Source organism: Lissotriton helveticus, chromosome 10 (genome assembly GCF_964261635.1).
Source record: "Lissotriton helveticus chromosome 10, aLisHel1.1, whole genome shotgun sequence".
Classification (NCBI taxonomy): Eukaryota; Metazoa; Chordata; class Amphibia; order Caudata; family Salamandridae; genus Lissotriton; species Lissotriton helveticus.
In genome coordinates this window covers 375,644,978-375,665,434 of record NC_136071.1, presented here as the reverse complement: position 1 = coordinate 375,665,434, position 20,457 = coordinate 375,644,978, and the positions used below count along the sequence as shown (strand labels likewise).

Below are 20,457 nucleotides of genomic sequence, written 5' to 3'. Positions count from 1 at the left end.
TATCAGTTCAGCCCTCCATCTCTGCATTCCTAAGCTACTGAATCGCATCAATAGTTTCCGTCATTGTCTAGCCTTCACGTCTCCACGTTAGAGAAATACTGCATTTAATGGTCATTTAATATTCTTCATCACGCACTACATGTAGAATAATGCATGGTCCAGTCTTAGAATCAAGTTAGCCTTTCCCCTCCTGACTTCTAGTTTATATCAACATGTTCTCTAAACATCAGATACTAGATACTGTTTAGGTACATGTCGCCCTGACTCTCCAGACTTCAGTCTCTGCTCCTAGCACAGAGTTCATAGCCCCCAGCTTCTCCTAGTGATACGTCATTGCTAGTTTGCGCGCACCATCAGGTTAGAGGTCCCGGCTCCTTAGGTAGCCCCCTCCATGGTTTCCGCCCCATTCATGACATATTCTGTTACGTTTGCATCACATGTCTATGTATACGCCCTGTTACACCTCTTTTTACCCTTATCTTTCGCGACTGCTACGCGTCACGCCTTCTGCTCCACCCACTGCTACGCCTACTGCAATGTAATGCTATGTGTTTGCGTTATGTATATATGCTCATGTATTGTTATTAAAAGTCAGCGCGCTCATCCCAGATCCAGCCCCAGCAGCTGCTGGGCCCTGTCATCCTATTCCTATGCAGGTTGTCCTGTTCCTGTCCTTATGCTGTATTAAACCTGCAAAACTCCTACTACCTCGAATCTTGACTCTTATTTATTGAGCTATCTGTTATGATATATGTCTAGTCAAAAATAGGGTATTATTTATTTATTTACCACATAATGGCGCCCGAACAGGGACTTGCCCTTTCCCCACGCGTCGGTGAAGCCACGCCGACCCCCTGACCCTCTGCAGTCGTGACGGAACTCTTCTGTGCACTGGCAGATATTTCTGCTTCAAGTATCCCTCAGGCCCACGGAGGAGACGGAGGAGGCGGTCCAGCATCCAAACGAGACGGTGGAGGAACGCGGCGAGTCCCGACCAGAGCCCAAGCCAAGAGTTCAAGGTCCGAGGTATCCGGAGGTCCACCCGTAACTGAAGTCCGAAGTTCGTCGTCCGTCGTCGTGGCAGTCCAGTCCAGTCCGAGGCTTTCCGTTCTTGCTGCCCGGTGAGTACCATTACTGGGGTAGTATCTAGACAGGGTCAATCTAAATTGACTCTGGTCCGTGGGTTGGTGGTACACAGACTCACAAACGAAGTGTTCACCTAGGTGGATACGGGTCTTGATGCGTCCCTTTATGGGACCGGTATGTTCCGTACTGTTTCAGCAGTGCATCCAGTAAACTCTAGTCTGTTCCGTTCTCGAGAAATTCTTGCGTTTCTGTTCTCAGTATTCCAGGTAATATTCTGTCCGAACTGTTATGTTATGATGTTGTTCAATGTATTTCCAATGTCGTGGTATGCCTGAATTGTTTTCCCAGTTGTTATTGTTTCTCGTGTATTGTATTGTGTTCCGATTCAAGTTTACAATGTCTCTCTTTTCGAGATTACGTCAGTTAAAAACTAGAAAGGGTTTGTTAGAAGAAGCAGTTCCTGTTCCGCCGAGGGACAGTCCAGGTCACTTTATGTATCAGAAGCATGGCATAAGCGCCATATTGTATCTAGATTTATGGGTAGAGTATACCAAACAGTTAGAAGAAAAGTATAGATGGCCCGTATCGGGTACATGGGATGCCGAGTGCATCATGCGAGTAGAAGAAGCATTATGGAAAAAGAAAGCCAGACAGTCACAGAAAGATGCCATCGAGTTATGGCGTAAAGAAGCTCATAAGAGAACCGAAAAAGAAATCAGAAAGTCCGAATTAAGTAGAGAATCCTTAGAACGAGCACAAGAAAAAGAACTAATCGAGATAGGTGAACAAGTCAAAGCCGAACAGTCAGACAGACAGAGGCATGCCCTTATTAGGGGTATGTATCCTCTCCTTGCCGAGGGCTTGCCAAAAGCGACCCCAGAGGCATCCAGTAATTTCCCGCCACCATTAGTTCCGACCAAGCTACGTCACAAACAGACCGCAGCTGATATTTTTATTTCGTCCTATTTGGACGACACAGTCCCAGAATATGCAAATCCTGTTCGCGCTCCACCAGTCCCTGTAAATCAGGCACTTCCCGCTCCTCCAGACACCGGAGTACCTGTTACGGTACCCCCGGTCCAGTCCGTCATACAAGTCCAGCCTACATTTCCATTTCCCACTCTGCCAGGACGAAGAGCCTCAGTAGACCTAGACTCCAGTTTAGGGTCCGCAGGGGGAGGTACTCCTCAAACCCCGCCGCCACACAAGCGTTTAACGACAGCCGAATTACATGCACAAGCGTCACAGCGTACGCCCAGACATCAGACTGTAGCAGAAATAAGAAAATCCCTTGCCGAATGCGGCTATGATCCAGTCCCAGGCGAGGATAATATGGTTTTATATTCATTCCGCGTAAGAAAGGTGGCCGAGTATCTAGTCACCTTACCGAATATGAAAGAAGATCTAGACAGAATATATCGTTTCATCCGTACAGGGGATGATCCAGAAAGTATTAGCGAGGCCATGTCTCAAAGGAAAGCCGAGATCCAGCTCATGATATTAAAGTTTCTGATCAATTGTCTAATAAGAGAACAAGATTACCCGTCTAAAGATCCGGCCGAAATGAAAATCCTGACAAGGTGGAGTGATAATATAGCCGAGGGTAAGCACAAGACCGTCGGTGCTATGGAGAGTATGTACAAGAAAATACGTAGAGAAATAATAAAGATACACGAACAGCGTAAAGCAGCACAAGTAAGCGAGAAAGAAAGTAACTCTGATACTGAAGAGGTAGAGGACGAGAATCCCGCCAGAATAGCGTATGTAGGAAAATCTAGATTTCCAGATCGCCATTTACGCCTAGAACACAAGTCTATTTTTCATTCTCCAGCACCAGAACAAGGTTCACTAGAACAAGTGTTTCAAGCTACCGATCACATTCTGAAATCACGAATCGGTTACAGTGAGTTAAGTACTATGCATGAACAAGAACTAGCCCGATCAGCAGTCCGATGGATTACTGATTCTACCACTTTTCCAGACGAAATAGTGGCACAAATGTTTCTGAAAATGCCCCCAGCCGAACAACGACTGGCGGGTATGTATATGATTCAGTACCTCATTACATTGTATGAGGGTCAGCACTCTGATCCAGGCCCGTTACATGATATCCTGAACGAGTTACTCCAGTATAGATGGAAAGGTCTAGGTACCGATTTAATTAGTGTCATTCTAGAACAGCGTCACAAATATAGAACGTTTCTGAACCCGCATTTTGTTCATGTCTCACCTCCAGAAGGTAAACCATTTTACATGGAGAGACAGAATCCATTACGAGAAGTCCACCCAGTTAAAGGAACGGGTGGCGAAATGCAACGAGTGTTTGTTTACACCCCGATTACAAAGATGGAACTCCTCGAAATGAAGAAATTAATTCCCTGTCACGACAAAGATCCAGCAGGGTTCCATAGAGAATTAAAAGACATGCTCCGTATGGGAGAATACACATATCCAGATATAATCAAAATGCTAAAGGTTCTGCTGCCCGCAGGGGTGTATGAAAAGCTCAAGGAAAAAGAATGGGAGGTGGGAGAGAAAAAGATCGATTGGGCAGTTCTAGAAGCTGAAGATAAGGCACGAGTACCAGGTACCAGCCTTGGTGATAAATGTAAAGAATTACCAGAATTATTAATACAAGTTTTACCTAGATTATTGACAACTAGAAAAGAAGACTGGGATGCAATCTCAGCCTGTAAACAGAAGCAAGATGAGGATATTAGTGATTTTTATTCTAGATTTGAAAAATGTTTCAGCATCAACAGTGGCCTCAAGACAAGTAGTGAGTCATACCCTCACCTTTTTGTTACTAAATTAGTCGAGAATTCAAGCCCACAAATTAAAAATCGAGTTTTGAAAGTCAAAAGTACCTGGCAAGCTAATACCCCGTCCCAGATGTTGCAGATGCTCCAATACCACCAGAATAGAATCAGAGAAGAACAAGAACACGAGAGAAAACGTATGAAAGACACGAAAATGAAAGTACTAGTTGCACAATCTGTTCCTCAAGACAGTCAGAAGAGGGGTCCGAATCAAGCCAGTCATCCTGCAGCTCCCGTTAAAGGGAACTGCAATTATTGTAAACAGCCAGGTCATTTTATAAATGAGTGTGCAGTTCTGAAACACAACATAGCTACTGGTAAGACTAAAGAAAGACCACGTCCGCCTAGACAAGAACAAGTTTCACAGATTCCTCAGCCACAGAATGCACCACAGACAGTTACAGCACCGCAGCCTATTGCTGCAACACAGCATGTTACATCGCAGATGTACCAGTATGCACAGTCTGAGTATCCAGAGTACCAGCAGTATTCATGAAACAGCCTAGAGAGGGAGGTAGGCTTGCCTCTCATCGAGATACCTGTAGATCAAGAAGGTCCCTATGTTCACAGTCAAGTATTAGGGAAAGACAGAAAGTTTTTGATTGATACAGGGGCAAGTAGGACCACAATTAGTCACGCCGAAGTTCCAGGGGCTCCGCTCTCAGGCTCAAGAAATGTTTCCCTTGGATTTTCAGGAAAACCTATCGTAAATGAGATTTCAAAGCCAGTTACTCTAGGAGTAGGTCCATTGTCCCGCACTACTGATCTGTTACTTACTAAGTCATGTCCAGAAAACCTATTAGGCATTAAAACACTGAAAGAGCTAGGTGCAGTTATATGTTGTTCCCCAGAGGGAATACGATTGTTCCTACGTGACTTCAAGGGTCACTATGTATTACGAGATTTTGATTCAAGACTGTCTAATGTTCCGCAGCACTTATGGGCACAAGGTCCAACTGATGTAGGTTATATGGAAATCACACCCTATCGTGTGACTCTCAAGCCAGGTGTAGTGTTACCACGAATCAGACAGTACAGATTGCCACCTGAGGCTGTAGCAGCCTTATCCAAAATTATTGACGAGCTTATTGCTCAGGGAGTGGTTGTAGAAACTGACTCCAATGTATGTAATTCTCCGATCATTCCAGTCATGAAACGTACTGATCCAAATGCACCCCCAGTATATCGATTAGTGATTGACCTACGAGAGCTTAATAAATGTATTATTCCTCAGTACCCAGTTGTCCCAGACATCTCTTCCCTATTGACAGCCATTGATTCCGAAGCCACGTTCTTCACTGTCATAGACCTCAAGAACGCATTTTTCAGTGTTCCTATTCATCCAGACAGCCAGTTCCTTTTCGGATTTTGTTTAAATGGAAGGAGCTATATGTTTACACGAGCTCCTCAAGGTTTCACAGAAAGTCCTAGTATTTACAGTCAAGCACTCAAGAGACAACTAGACAACATTCACATGCCAACTGACACTGCCCTGCTCCAGTATGTCGATGATCTCCTGATCACAGCCCGTTCTGAACGTGCTTGCGAGCAAGCGTCCCTTACAGTCTTGTATTTCCTAGCCGAGATGGGGCACAAGGTGTCCCCTTCTAAGCTTCAATTCTGTGTCCAGCAAGTGGTCTACTTAGGACACTTACTGTCCAAGAGGGGTAGGCAGTTGACACCAGACCGTATCCAGTTAATAGCGAGTCTTCCTCAGCCCAAGACCCAGAAGGAGGTACGTGCTTTTATCGGCCTCACTTCTTACTGCAGACAATGGATTCCTCAGTATGCATTTCTAGCCAAACCACTGATACAGTTAACGACACAGGAGGCAGCCGTATCGACCGTCCTCCCTTGGACATCTGAACATACACTTAGTTTCAACGAGTTAAAGAAAGCCCTATGCCAAGCTCCAGTTCTAGCTACTCCGAACTACAGTAAGCCTTTTACACTTTTTGTCACTGAACGTGAAGGTACAGCATTATCTGTTCTCACACAAGATCAAGCAGGACAATACAAGCCTTGTGCTTATTTTTCGAGCACATTAGATCCTGTAGCCCAGGCGCTGCCTGCGTGCCTCAAGTCAGTTGCAGCCACAGCACTAGCTATCAGACAAAGTGATTCCATAGTCTTAGGACATACCTTGACAGTACAAGTTCCACATTCCGTGGAAGTTCTTTTAAACCGAACACAAACTCAGCACTTGACAATTGCACGTTTAACAGGTTATGAATTGACACTGTTCCAGCCACACATAGAAATCAGACGCTGCAACATCCTGAACCCTGCTACACTGTTACCATCAGTTACTTCGAATTCTGCCACACATGATTGCGTGGAAGTAGTTAACATTACGACAAAGCCAAGACAAGATCTGACAGATATTCCGTTACCAGATCCCGACCTGACACTTTATGTGGATGGTTCATGTATGAGAACTAGTACAGGAGAACTAGTCGCCGCGTATGCAGTGACTACTGACACCGAAGTTATTGAGACACACCGTATTGACACTCTGTCCGCTCAAGCAGCAGAGCTAGTTGCTCTGACACAAGCCTGTATACACGCCAAGAACTTGAAAGTTAATGTTTACACAGATTCACGTTACGCATTTGGAGTTGTACACGACTTCGGAGTGCTCTGGCAGGAGAGAGGTTTCATGACTTCTCATGGAACCAAGATTCAGCATGGTCTCCTTATTCAAGCTCTGTTAGATGCCATACATTTACCGACATCTATTGCTATCATGAAATGCAAAGCACATACGAAAGTTACTGACATTATTTCTCAAGGTAATGATCTAGCAGATCGCACAGCCAAGCTTACAGCACAGACTCTAGACATTCCAGTTAACATGACACACACTCCAGATCCGATTACATGTATGACAGTTAAGGACCCTACACAAGATGTCATAGATATCCAGTTACACGCTACTCCCGAAGAAATCAAGAAATGGTCCGAACAAGGAGGGGTCCAGACAGATCAAGGATGGTTAACGAAGGGTAGAACCACATGGTTTCTCCCCGACTCTATGGTTCAAGTCATTATCAACACCGCACATAGTCCAGCACATTTAGGAGAAAAAGCTATGTTAGACAGTATCCAGAACATTTGGTTCAACAAGCATTTACGAGCTGCAGCCAAGCAGAAAGTCCGTACCTGTATGATATGTTGTCAGTTTAATCCAGGTAAAAGTGTCCCGGTGGAACAAGGTGGATTCCAGCCCCCTGACCACCCTTTTGAAGTCCTCCAGATGGATTATATTCAGATGGAGCGATGTCGAGGTTTCAAGTATGTCCTTGTAGTTGTATGCGCTTTGTCCAGGTGGACAGAAGCATATCCAGTCCCAGATTACACAGCCGCGACCACTGCCAAGCAGTTGGTTCGTGAGTTTTTCCCCCGTTATGGACTCCCTAGAGTCGTATATTCTGACAACGGCCAGCCATTCTCATCTGAACTCATGAAGCATGTTTCCCTTTTGCTAGGGTACCAGTGGAAGTTTCATTGTGTACGCCATCCTGAAGCAGCCGGTCTCGTAGAGAGACATAATCAGACCCTGAAAATCCGTATTGCAAAAGTGTGTAAAGAAAAAGGTGTGGACTGGCTAGTAGCTCTGCCAGTCGCTTTGTTTTATATGCGCATGGTCGCACATTCCAGATCAGGTCTGTCCCCGTACGAGGTCGTATTCGGCCGCCCCCCTAACATGTGGGGTACTCCTAGACCCCGAAGTATTACCGATGTTTCAAGTAATATGCTGACAGATTACCTAGCTTCCTTGATGTCTGCCCTCAACTCATGTCGTTCACAGGTTGCTGCCGCATTTCCAGACAATACCGAGGTGGCACCGCACGAAATCGTTCCAGGATCCATGGTGATGGTCCGCAACTTTGACAGATCAAGTCCGCTGGAGCCTCGTTGGAAAGAGCCCCGACAGGTCCTCCTCACCACCCGTACAGCCGTGAAGTTGGAAGGACGCAAAGGCTGGGTGCACCTTTCTCATGTCAAACTTTTTAATGGACTGAAACCCGTCTTAAAGAACATTTCCCAGGATTTGAAGGATTGCCAAAGCATTGTTCTCAAGGACTGTCCCGCAAAAGACATTGCTACAACCCCTCCCCTGTTAGAGAAAACTCCGCAACAGGAGTACAAGCTAAAACTCCGGTCTAGTAAAATAAGTCAGTCAGTTTGATTGTCTAAGTCCTCCCCTAGGTGAAACGGTTAGACTGTTTCTGACATGTATAAAATAGACCCCCATAGTGAGAGAGTTAGTCAAAACTCAATCCGATGTATCGTTTTTCTATGTTTCATATTGTTTCTCAGCATTATGATTTCCTGCACCAGTTATGCATGTTTCTTGTACTTCCCAGTTCTTCGTGTAAATAAGTCTGCTAATGCTACAGTAGAGCACACGTTTAGTGATCTGCCTCCTCATGAACTCTTACCGCCTCGCTATGCGAAATAACTCATTTATCCGCATGTTACATTACTCACACCAGTCCAGCAATGCCACTAATTGTTGGGTGTGTGGTCGACTCCCCCCTTTCCAGACACCGAAGGGAGTTCTGCCACTTTTTCCTTATCCATTTTCACATAATGGTTCGTGTGGAGCATGGTCCACGTTAACGTCATCCTCAACAGATATGTCCTTTCTTAACAGTACATGTTTTCCAGACAAGCAAGGTCTTCCCCACAGAACAGGTTTAGATCTAGAAAATGAAGTGTATAATTTAGGTAATTATTCGTCGAATTTCATGGTCCTGAATGTTCAGTCTGATACTACTCCAGACTTACCTGCTATTTCAGTACTACCAGTCAAAGGCGAATTATGTGTCCGTAATTATGGTTCCGTACATGTAGGACACAGTGAATGTACTACTATTGTCAAGTATAGTGACAGTGGGAAATCTATTTTCAAAGCTTCACGTCATTCTTATTTTATTTGTGGTCAAACCGCATATGTTCGTTTGCCCCTCGATTGGGAGGGAACCTGTTACATTGCCTTCCTACTGCCACCAGTTTTTCTAGCCCCACCTGATTATCATAGAAACACACATCTAGTACACATTAGACATAGAAGGGAGTCCCCAATTGTCGATTATACTGAAACTGCTCTAGAACAGTATACAGATTTCAACAGAGGTTTCTTTTTCTTTATAGGACCTATCCAGAATAGTAAACTGATCCGTAGGTTAACCAGAACCCTCGAAGCTGTAGTAAATGAGACTGCCTCTGCTCTAGGTAACTTAACCGAAGAGCAATCTGCTATGAGATTTGTCGTTTTACAGAATCGTCTCGTCCTTGACGTCATACTGGCCGATAGGGGCGGGGCCTGTAGTCATCGGATCTAGTTGCTGCATTTTCATTCCAAATAACGCGCCGTCTGTTTATTCAGCTATAACCAGACTCCATAAAATTGCCCATCTGATACACCAAGATCCAGGCACCTGGACATGGTCCGGTTGGTTCTGGAATATAATTTCCGCCTGGGGATGGAAAATATTGTCCTTTCTAGGTATTGCAGTAGCGATCATATTTAGCTGCTGCCTCTGTATACAATGTGGCCCTGCGATTTGCGGCATTTGTGCTACCTCTTGTATTCCTAGTCCCAAGCCCCGTTCTAAATCCCGTTCCAGGATAATTCGAGACGAGCAAATGATACTGTATGAAATGATAGATGGTATCATGAAAATTGATGTTTCCTGATGGAAACGTAGTGACAAGGAGGGAATGTGGAAAAGTAAATTTTGCCATGTTCTGTGTCCCTACGTGTCATCCATCATATGTTATGTGTGCATGATTAAATATGCATATGCATTCCCCATGTCCGATTAATGACGCAATTACAGTTGTGTCCACCTCTAGTATGCCAGTTTCCAGTCCTCGTGAATACTACGAATATCAGGCCTATGTAAAGCTACGTTGCCACGTTTCTCAGTGTGCACGTTATTCTATTATAAAGTCCCCGTTTCTAGGCCTCAAAAGGGCCTGGACATCAGATTCAGCTCCTGTCTCCAGAAACCTCGCTGAGGAGCGATACAGCCCCCACCTGTATCCTCGACCCTTCACTTACTTCCTGCCTTGCAGTGCCCGGCCCAGCCTGGCTCAGTCTCTGAGTCTGCCAAAAGTATGTTATGATTCCAGTTATCAGTTCAGCCCTCCATCTCTGCATTCCTAAGCTACTGAATCGCATCAATAGTTTCCGTCATTGTCTAGCCTTCACGTCTCCACTTTAGAGAAATACTGCATTTAATGGTCATTTAATATTCTTCATCACGCACTACATGTAGAATAATGCATGGTCCAGTCTTAGAATCAAGTTAGCCTTTCCCCTCCTGACTTCTAGTTTATATCAACATGTTCTCTAAACATCAGATACTAGATACTGTTTAGGTACATGTCGCCCTGACTCTCCAGACTTCAGTCTCTGCTCCTAGCACAGAGTTCATAGCCCCCAGCTTCTCCTAGTGATACGTCATTGCTAGTTTGCGCGCACCATCAGGTTAGAGGTCCCGGCTCCTTAGGTAGCCCCCTCCATGGTTTCCGCCCCATTCATGACATATTCTGTTACGTTTGCATCACATGTCTATGTATACGCCCTGTTACACCTCTTTTTACCCTTATCTTTCGCGACTGCTACGCGTCACGCCTTCTGCTCCACCCACTGCTACGCCTACTGCAATGTAATGCTATGTGTTTGCGTTATGTATATATGCTCATGTATTGTTATTAAAAGTCAGCGCGCTCATCCCAGATCCAGCCCCAGCAGCTGCTGGGCCCTGTCATCCTATTCCTATGCAGGTTGTCCTGTTCCTGTCCTTATGCTGTATTAAACCTGCAAAACTCCTACTACCTCGAATCTTGACTCTTATTTATTGAGCTATCTGTTATGATATATGTCTAGTCAAAAATAGGGTATTATTTATTTATTTACCACACCCCCCTTGTTCATACCCTTCCTGACCGGCCTTCAAACTAAGGTTCCAATCCTCATTGATGGAAATTTTATAATACCTAAACAGCATATGATAATATCTGGTGTTAAAGCTGCTTCACTCTGTAATATATGTAATTTTGTAATGTTAAGCACTGCTCCTCACAACTCGTGTATCCATGCCATATGTTGTAATAAAACCAATAAAAAGTTTTTTATATTGTTTTAAAAATATCGGGAGACAGAAATATCAGAAAGTAACTATTGAGACACACAAATATTATGACGCATGAACATTGTTGACAAAAGTATCATTGGGTGAGGTATGTAATATTGATGTTTTAAATATCGTTTTTACTAATTTAGTGCTTACAAATAATATGTTTGTTATTTTGATGTGTTTTAGTTTATATTAATTTTGTGTTACTATTATTTATATAAATGTTATAAATCTTTTAAAATATAGCATGCAATTTTAAGTTACTTAGAATTTTTAATACATGTTTTATAGTAATTTGTAGGGTTGCAGCGGGTTGTTGGGTTTGTAGGGGAGGGAATTGTTAATCATTTCATTGATTTTTGATTATGTAATTTATGGAATACTTATTTTACTTACATTATGGTTGTGGGCTGCTTGGTTTGCAGGAGTGCAGGATGGGAAGTTAATTAATTAATAACGTATTAACCATTAATCACTAGTTGCAAATTATTTAGTTTAATTTTAAATATGTAAATTATGCAAAACTTAATTTCATTTAATTTTAGTTGTGGGTTGCTAGGCTTGTAGGGGTTTAGGGTGACAACTTAATTAAGAAATAATTAACAATTATTAAATGTGTAGTCATTATTTATTTGATTTTTAATTATGTAAACTATGTAATAGTGATTTACTTTTGTTTTAGGATGCTAAGTTTGTAGGAGTATAGTGCAGGAAGTTATTTCACTAATTAATTAACAGTTAACTACTACTTATAAATTATGTGATTTAATTTTAAATATGTAAATAGAGAAAACCTCAATTCTATAACATTACATTTTTGTTGTGGGATGCTAGGTTTGTAGAGGGTTTAGGGTGGGAAATTAATAAAGAAATAATTAACTATTAAATGTTAATTATTTAATTCATTTTAAATATGTAAATTATGGACTAGCTACTTGTTTAGTTCTATTCTTGATGTGTGCTGATAGTTTTGTAGGGGTACGGTGTGAGAAATTAATAATTGAATAACAAGCATTTATCAATTGAAAATTATTTATTACTGAATAGCAATTATGTAAATTGATAAATTTTAAACTTTAACACACCTATATGTACGTATTTTTTTATGTTCATTATTTTTTCTTTTTATGAGTTTCATGTTTTTACTACGTTTATGGGGTTATTCATATGTGTAATGTGTTTTAAATGAAGTATTATCCTGACTCTTGCTTAGTGCAGTAGGGATAGTAAAATTTAGCTCTTCGCAGTTCAACACTTTCCCTACTGTTGTGCTGTTTGGAGAGGAAATAGTAAATTTATACCTCCGAAGTCAAACATTTTCCTTACTGTTTCACAGATTAGAGTGGGAATACTAAATTTTACCATCTCCGAAGTTAAACACTTTCCCTACTGTTGCATAAACTAGAGTAGGAATAGTATATTTAATATTCTTAGACTCCAACAGTTCTCACGATATTGGTTAAATAAATTTTAGATCATTAATTGATTTTTTCTATTATTTGACTTTATTTTTACATTTGATGTTTACATTTTTTTTTGTAAACGTGATTTTTGGATTTTTCAATCTTTTATATTTTATTTATCCCTATGATCGAATTGTTCATGTGTCGTCAGCCCGTGAACAAGGATATGGAATATCTGAAACGCGTTGGGCTAATAATTAAAAATGGAAGGTTCACGCAGATTCTGGCTAGTTGCATGGTTATTTTAATCCAATGTGAGTGCGCCTCGTTTTAGACAAAGGTGGAAAGGAATATATTTTATTTATTGTCTACATTAATTAATATATTTTTTCTCCTGTTTATACTTTTATTATGTATGTTATATTTATATAGTGTAACATAATTCATAAAATTACTTCACAGTCTATTTTATTAAAAGGTTAAAATGTATTACCACAAATACAAAGAAACATTCATATTGACAGTTGTATAATATAAATTACATATTTTTCTAATGTTGTGACATATCTTTTTTACAACAATAAATATTTATATACTTTTTTACACTCTACACACACATATATATATATATATATATATATATACACAAACACGTGTTTGCATGTTTATATAAGTATATATTAAGTTTTAATGGAATATATTTAATTTATATATTAAAATATTTAACATTTACTAATTTAAACCCAAAAATAAAAATATTTAATTTTTAACTATTTTTGAAAGATATTAGTGTCAACAATATTTTTTTCTGATATCTTTGTACTTAAAATTGTTGGTTTTGGAGCACAATATTGTGGTAAACGATATTTTTGACAAAATATTTTTGTCAAGGATACGGTTTACCACGATATTGTGGCAGTGATCCACATACAGGTGCCAATTGAGAGTCTGGCGGTCCTCGGACCGCTAGACTCATGGTGAGAGCAGCATTGGCGGTCTTGTGACCGCCACATTACGACCTTAGTGGTCATGCCATCCTGGGACCGCCGACTCTGCCAGGGAACTGCCATTCCCTGTCGGTGGTGCGGCGGTCAAGAGGCATCAATATGCTTGGCGGGACCGCCGTGGTCCCGTCAAGCATATTCAGACTTTCCTCAACCCCACTGATTTCATGAAGGTCTACGGGGCCCCCTAGAGACTCACGTCATGTGGATACACCCAGGGGAGCACAACATGTGCTCCCTTGTGTGCATGTACCTCCAGTTCCAGCATGGCATGGACTTTAAAATAGAGTTGCTCGGATAGAGTGCAGTGGTGTAGAGTGGCATGGAGTGGGGCATAGAGTGGAGTGATGTAGAGTGGCATTGAGTAGTACAGTTTGGGTGTAAGTAACTAAATCATCAAGAAAGACAGCAGATAGGATGGAAGCAACATCAATAGGAAGCCATATGCCTTGGTTAAAAGTAGGAAAGCACACTGCACATCCAAAATGTTGCAAAACAACAGGGAAGAACACATGTACTTTGTCCATGTCCAGAAAGGATCTAACACAAAAAAGAAAGGGAAACCTACAGGAGCTCAACAATAAAAAGAATGCAAATGAGAATACAATTGACAACAACTAATGGTATGCTGTGGGCAAGCTGTAAGCCCACTGAATCGTAAACAGTATGGCGCTTATTAGGATGGCGGGTGGACTTTTGTCCGCCCGTCACCCTAGCAGTGCTGAGACCGTCCACCAGGCGTGCGGCGGTCCCGCACACTGATTAGGATGCGACCGCCACCCTGGCGGTCGCATTCCGCAATCTTGACATTGCAGCGGGTGCAGGGCCGTACTGGGAACCAAAACCGGCCCTGGCAAAGTGCTCCCCCCACCCCCCCGGAGGTTGTGGGTGCCGCCGAGCTCTTTGCCAGGGCCGGTTTTCGGCCAAATTTGTTACAGAGCTGATGCAAAAACGGCCCTGTAACAAAAACGGCCCCCAGGGGCCCCCAAACCAGCCCCCCACCCGTGCGGCGCACCAGGGGAATTGCCCGGTGCCCACTATGGCCAGTCCGGCCGTGGGCGGGTGCTGCTGTGAGCAGCACCCACTGCAATGTCAAAATGGCATGTTGTGCATGGCAGTGTAGGGGGGGTACCATAGGTACCCCCCCAGGCCAGCCCCTCACCCCCCCAAAGGCCCGCAATGGGCCCTCATAGCTGTTCCCCGCCAACCTTTCCATAGCAGCATCACCGCCATGGTAAGGCCTTTGCAAACACACATCCTAATATGGATGCCGACTGGCAGAAAAGCAGCGGACGGACTTTCCGTCCACCTCGATACCCCTGCCATAATAATATGGCGGGGGTAAATCAAGGACCTTCCAAGTCTTGCAGCACAACGCATATACTGTGTAGGCAAGACCTGAGATAACTAGTGCGTATCCATACCATGTTAACTAGATCAGTATCATCACTTCATTGAAATGTGTCTCAAGTGTTGACTTCTAACAAGGCAGGGCAAAATTACACATGAATGTAGTAAAGCTCTTCTGAGGCAATGTACCTAATATTATAGGACAACTGTCCTTATGTTATCACTCCACAAAGGTGACTGTGTTAAGACGTGTCATACAAACTTTATCAGGCCATAGTGAGCTGAATCTCACCTAGTTTGTGCCCAACTAAAACAGGCTCCAAATATTAAGGGAAAGTAAATACGGGGAACCTCTAAATATGTGTACAGATCTTCTATGTTGAGGTCCCCTGGGTGTTGGTGTTGAGCTCAATTTATTATTTTTTTCAAATCTATAGGTTTTTATTGGCATTTTACATCAGCAAGTTCATATTATATCACAGGTCAGCATAAAGACAGAATGGAGTAGCAAGCAGAATCTCTGCCCACTCAGAACCCCACATTCCAGTCCCAGTACAGCATAGGGAACCGACAGATCAGATTTTGGAAAGGGGGCCCATACCCGCCGCCTCATCCCGGGTATTGGTGATCCTTGAACCCCCCCCCACTCATGGGCCCAACTTAACGTCCACTTAGTTCAAGGAGGACGAATGCCGGGGGGTCCAACAGCTCAGCAAGCATCCTAGCCCACGCCTGCAAACCATCCACAAGTTTGTCATCCCTATGGGTATTCCGCATATGATATTCCTTCGCATTTGCCCATTCAGCTATATCCTTCTTCCACTCGGCAAACGTGGGGGCTCTTGGGGACAACCATCATATGGCAAACCGTTGTTTGGCTAGTGTGAGCTTCAACATCAAGAACTTCCCACTTAAATTATTATTCGACTACACCTGTCCTAGGAGGCATTGCTCTATATGCCTGGAAGTGGCCTATCCAGTGGCCCCACACACAGAGGCCAAGACCTCGTGCCAATCGCCGACTATATCTGCCAGCTCCATTCAATATGGATGAAGTCTGCGTCCATATGATTGCACCTGGACCAGGAGGAGGATTGCTTTGGGTAGATAGCGTGCAAGGTTTTGGGGATTAATAAACCTGGTGTATTACATTAAATTGAATCAATTTAAAGCGGACGTTAGATGACACGGTCCTGACCCCCTGATGTCCTGAGTCCAGCTCCCCCTCCTCCTAAGCCCCAAATTCCGTACTTTGTCTTTCTGAGACCCTGCACATCTCCAGGCTCCTGATTACAGAAAGAGGGGATTGAGGGATGATCCCGCCGCAGAGGGCTGTTTCAAAACACAGCTCTCTGTAGCTGGATGTCTGGATTGCACATGTCTGAGGGGTATAGTTCAACTACTGTCTCCTAACAAAGGCAGAATTCATTTTATTTAACAGACATACTGCACATGCCTCAGGCAACACTGTATATATCTGCTAAAATTTGGCTGTTAGGGCACTTTCAGTGCATCCTAAAGGCCAATGAGAATCTGAGTTTGAGAGTGTATATGAATAAGTCAGTGAGTATGAGGAAGTAAGTGAAGGAGTGGAGTGCATTAGGAGTGAGTGATTGGAGATTGTGAGAGGCAGTGAAAGGGAGTCCGGGGTGTAGCTATCAATGCTGCAGCAGGTGCAGTTGCAACAGGGCCCAGAGTCAGTGAGTGAGAAAGGGTGAGTGCAATTGCTTGTAAGTGAAAATGAGAACAGGCGAGTATGAGTACATTTGTATATGTGCAACAATAAGTGGAAGTGAGTAAATGAGAATGAGTAAGCGAGATAATGTGAGTTCCAGTGAGTGAGGGGGAGAGTAAATGTGAGTGAGGCAAATTTTGGAAAAAAAATGGGGTGAACTCCTGGCAGGTATTACGCCCCACAACTTTAAAAAATCACCAGCCAACACTAATGCTGGGACCGACTGTTGAGTGAAGGGGCGCTGCAGGGGTGGACAAAGAGGTCAGAAGCAGTCATATTTACTTCAGTGCAATACGCTGATCACCTAAGGAGCCCAGCAGAGCACTGTCGTTGTCAGTTCAGGAAATGTGTGGACATTTTATCGCTGGCTACAGTACTGGTGTCAAATCAAAACAAACGCAAGTCCTCCAAGAAGAACTCTTGGGGCAACGATCTTCAAGAAGTTAATTCATCCCCAAAAGAACTGAATTTGACATAACATCACTTAAAGGCATGTGAATGGCCACATACACTCCTGAAATAGATGTGAACATTTAAATGTGATATAGGTGCGAACAAACTTTATTTTGACAGTAGTCACCGGGACACTCTATTATCTAGTGGCTCTCTAAAATCAGTCTTTAAAGTGTGCGTGGACTGACTTTTGATTGTTATTAAGGTCTCCCGTAACATTTTTGAGGAATGGCCATCCGAGTTAATAAAATATTTTTCTTTCCTATATTTTCTGTTACTCCTAACAATACATTTACCCACCGCAGTACAATTATGTGTTTAGAACGGTTTCTTCCTTAACTATGATTATACAGGGTCCCCTATATCTGCTGTTTGATGACTTAAACCAGTTTATAAACGCTCCTGACGTAACATAACTGGGTGCGAGTCTCTCGGCCACATGACTAATAATCATTATTGCTCTCTTTGAGGGAGACTTTTGAAGTATGCTTCCCATCGCCTGCCTACCCTTTAGAACAATCACTTGGTGGGGGGCATGCGCTCGAACAACACTTACCGAATCCAAGCTGCTTTTCCTCAACTCTGGTGATTCAGATATGTAACGGCAAGCACAAACTGCGGCGAATATCGAAGGCGGACCTCCCTTTCACTGCGGCCAGCGAACGCATGCTCTCTGCAAAACAGTCAGGCTCCCTTCCTTGCCTTTCCGTCTAACAGTCAGAGAAGCCGCAGAAATAAAACACACAGTGAAGGAGGGGCCTCCTGGGGGAGGAGACTTAAGTGGATAGGGCCGCGACTAATTGAATTACATGGAGGATCGTATAGCCCCTGAAGGATTCGGAGATGTGCCCTATTGGCCAGCTCCAACAGCTCTTCTGTGGCTACGCCCCCTTAAGGAGAGAGCACCTCATCTCTGCCTCGGCGTGGGCAGACAGAAGCAGCAGACCCCCGAGCAAACTATTTGTTTATCGTGGCATCATCAATGATCACGGTCAAATGACAGCCTCGTGGGAAATGAAACAAGCATTTGCAATGCAATAGGTCTCGCATTTCCGTGATTTTGAGCTTTTAGCATTGTAAATGACAATGCCTTTGATTTACGTGTTTAAAAAACCTGCAATAATAAAAGGCACAACATAGCTGCCAAGGTTTCAGATTGCTGAGTGTGGCATTGTAGTGGTGATGTAATGTATCTCTTTATTGGAATGTTAACTAGTGGAATGTTACACATGTAATATTATGTTTGGCTTTGACTGTATGGAGTGTTCTGGTACTCGAGGTGCCTTCTGTAGCTTCAGTTGCTGAATGGACTCATCTTTTCTTTTCATATGTAATGTCTCTTTGACTCATTACATATTGGCGACAATCGGGATTTTAACCCCTTGCATGCAGATGACGGCCCCCGTCCGTCATGCACCGCGGTGTTCGTGTGCTGATGACGGCTGGGGGCCGTCATGAACCCGCCCACTTGCGATTTTGCCACACAGGCGCAGAATCACGGCCACATGCAAGGGGTTAATTCACTCACCGACCCACGCAAAGAATTTTTATCTGTTTGGAGTTGAAACAAGATTGGATTTACAAGTCTTCAGAAGTCATCAACTGACCACGATATTCCCTACGTCAGCATTGACATTGTCTCAAAGGATAAGAATACGTGAGACGGTTCGAATTGCGGTAGGACAAGGTCGAGTATGGTGATATGTGCAATTTTTGACTGTCTTGGAAGAATTGTCTTGAGAAATTGCTTTAAAAAAATTGGGTCTCGTGGACTGATGGTCTACATTGTTCCAGAATTCAACCTCGCATGGTAGTCGATTTGTGTTGATCATCGTTAATTAACTTTTGTTGGGCATCTGTTGGTCGTGAATTTAAAGGAATACAGGACCCTTACCGGAATTCTCAGTTGCACGCTGCTTTTTCTAACGTTCACGAACCTGAGAGCGGTGGTGGAGTGCGGCGCTTCTTGAAGTCGTTCTACGCTCTTCAGTCACGTACAGCGTTCTACGTTCTTCAGTGACGTGCAGCGTTTCGGCAGCATTTTACAGCGCACAAACGTACCGTGAACCACCCAGCACTACGTAAACAACGTGGCGCAATTTTGTTACCCGGATGATCGTTTTATGAAACGTCGGAGCATTTCTCCCGAGTTTCTCTCGACTCTGGAATGGGATTGTATGCTCCTCTCTATTCCTTCAAGAACCGTTTTATGAATTTAAGACGTAAGACTATTTTTTTTATGTCACTTTGAGCAGTTATTCGGCTCTGTGGAGGTCTGACTCTCGTTCAAGAAATACAAGAAATACTCTGTGTTTATTCTCATTACAAACTAATTATTTTTGGTTGTTGTTTCTTCTACCTGTGTAAAGGTATAATAGTCTAATACTAGCATACTGTTTTCTGCTATCACAAAATGTCTTCAGTTAAAAATATCACTCAACCACCATTTTTGGATAAACCTGGTAAGCCTGTCATGCTTTGGTCGGAATGGTTTGGTTTATTCCAAAATCATCTAGTAGCTATTGACGCTACAGAGTACTCACCTCCTCGTAAATTTGCTTTATTATTTGGTAGTTTGGGGTTAGCCGCTCAACGCATTTTCAATAGTCTAACGCCAATTCCTCCGCCTTCTGGTCAGTCAGGAGACAGACAATGGAATGTTTTTTCTGAGGGCATTGCCAGGCTAAAAAAACAATTTGAGGAATCTCCTAATATTATGTTGGAAAGACATAATTTTTATAAGCGTAAACAGAAGGAAGATGAAAAAGTGGAGGAATATGTTGCGGCTTAAGGGTGTTGGCGATTTCTTGCGAGTTTGGTCCCCTTTTAGATAATTATATTAGGCATCAACTCGTGTTTAATTGCGCTTCATCAAAGATTAAAGAACGGATTCTTAGCTGTAAGAATCCTACACTATCTGAGGTGAAAGATTTAGCTTTAAGCATTGAGAGGTCAGTTATTTCAACCAAAGCTATGATGGCGGATGTAACCCCAAGAAGTAAGCTTAGTCACTGATGAGTATGATGAAGATGGTTTATACGCTATAAGTTCTAAAGACAAGATAACTAAGTTTTCTCAGCATAAAGGTCAACATTTTTGTTATAGATGTAGTTCAAAGTTCCATGTCGGTAATTTTAAAGGGTGCCCAGCTTTAAATAAACATTGCTCCTCATGTAAAAAGATTGGCCACTTTCAAAAAGTTTGCAGGTTTCAAAAGAAAAGCATAAAAGTGAACAACGTGGATCTGGATGATAGTTCTGAATCTATGGACAATTTGTTGTTGACTTTGGAAATAGGTGAGGAGGAAATAAAAGGTCCTTTATGTTCTTCAACCATCAATGGTGTTCAATTGCATGTTATGGCGGACTCGAGCTCGCCTATCACAATTCTGCGAGATTCCACATTTTATGAAAAATGGGGAAAAGAAACTGTTCTTTTGGAAACGGATGTGAA

The 20,457-nt window shown here is 42.9% G+C and overlaps 1 protein-coding gene across 4 annotated transcripts in view; it reads right to left on the bottom strand.

The window, feature by feature from the left end:
- Window positions 1-17,735, bottom strand: part of LOC144784054 (uncharacterized) — a 284,352-nt gene extending 266,617 nt beyond the window's left edge. For 3 of the 4 annotated variants that reach the window (XM_078662750.1, XM_078662749.1, XM_078662752.1), the window contains exon 1: window positions 17,561-17,735. The gene's annotated coding sequence lies outside the window, so the exon portion shown is untranslated. The remainder of the gene's footprint in view (window positions 1-17,560) is intronic. The other variant, XM_078662751.1, reaches the window with a different exon arrangement.
- Between the last annotated feature and the right edge of the window lie 2,722 nt (window positions 17,736-20,457).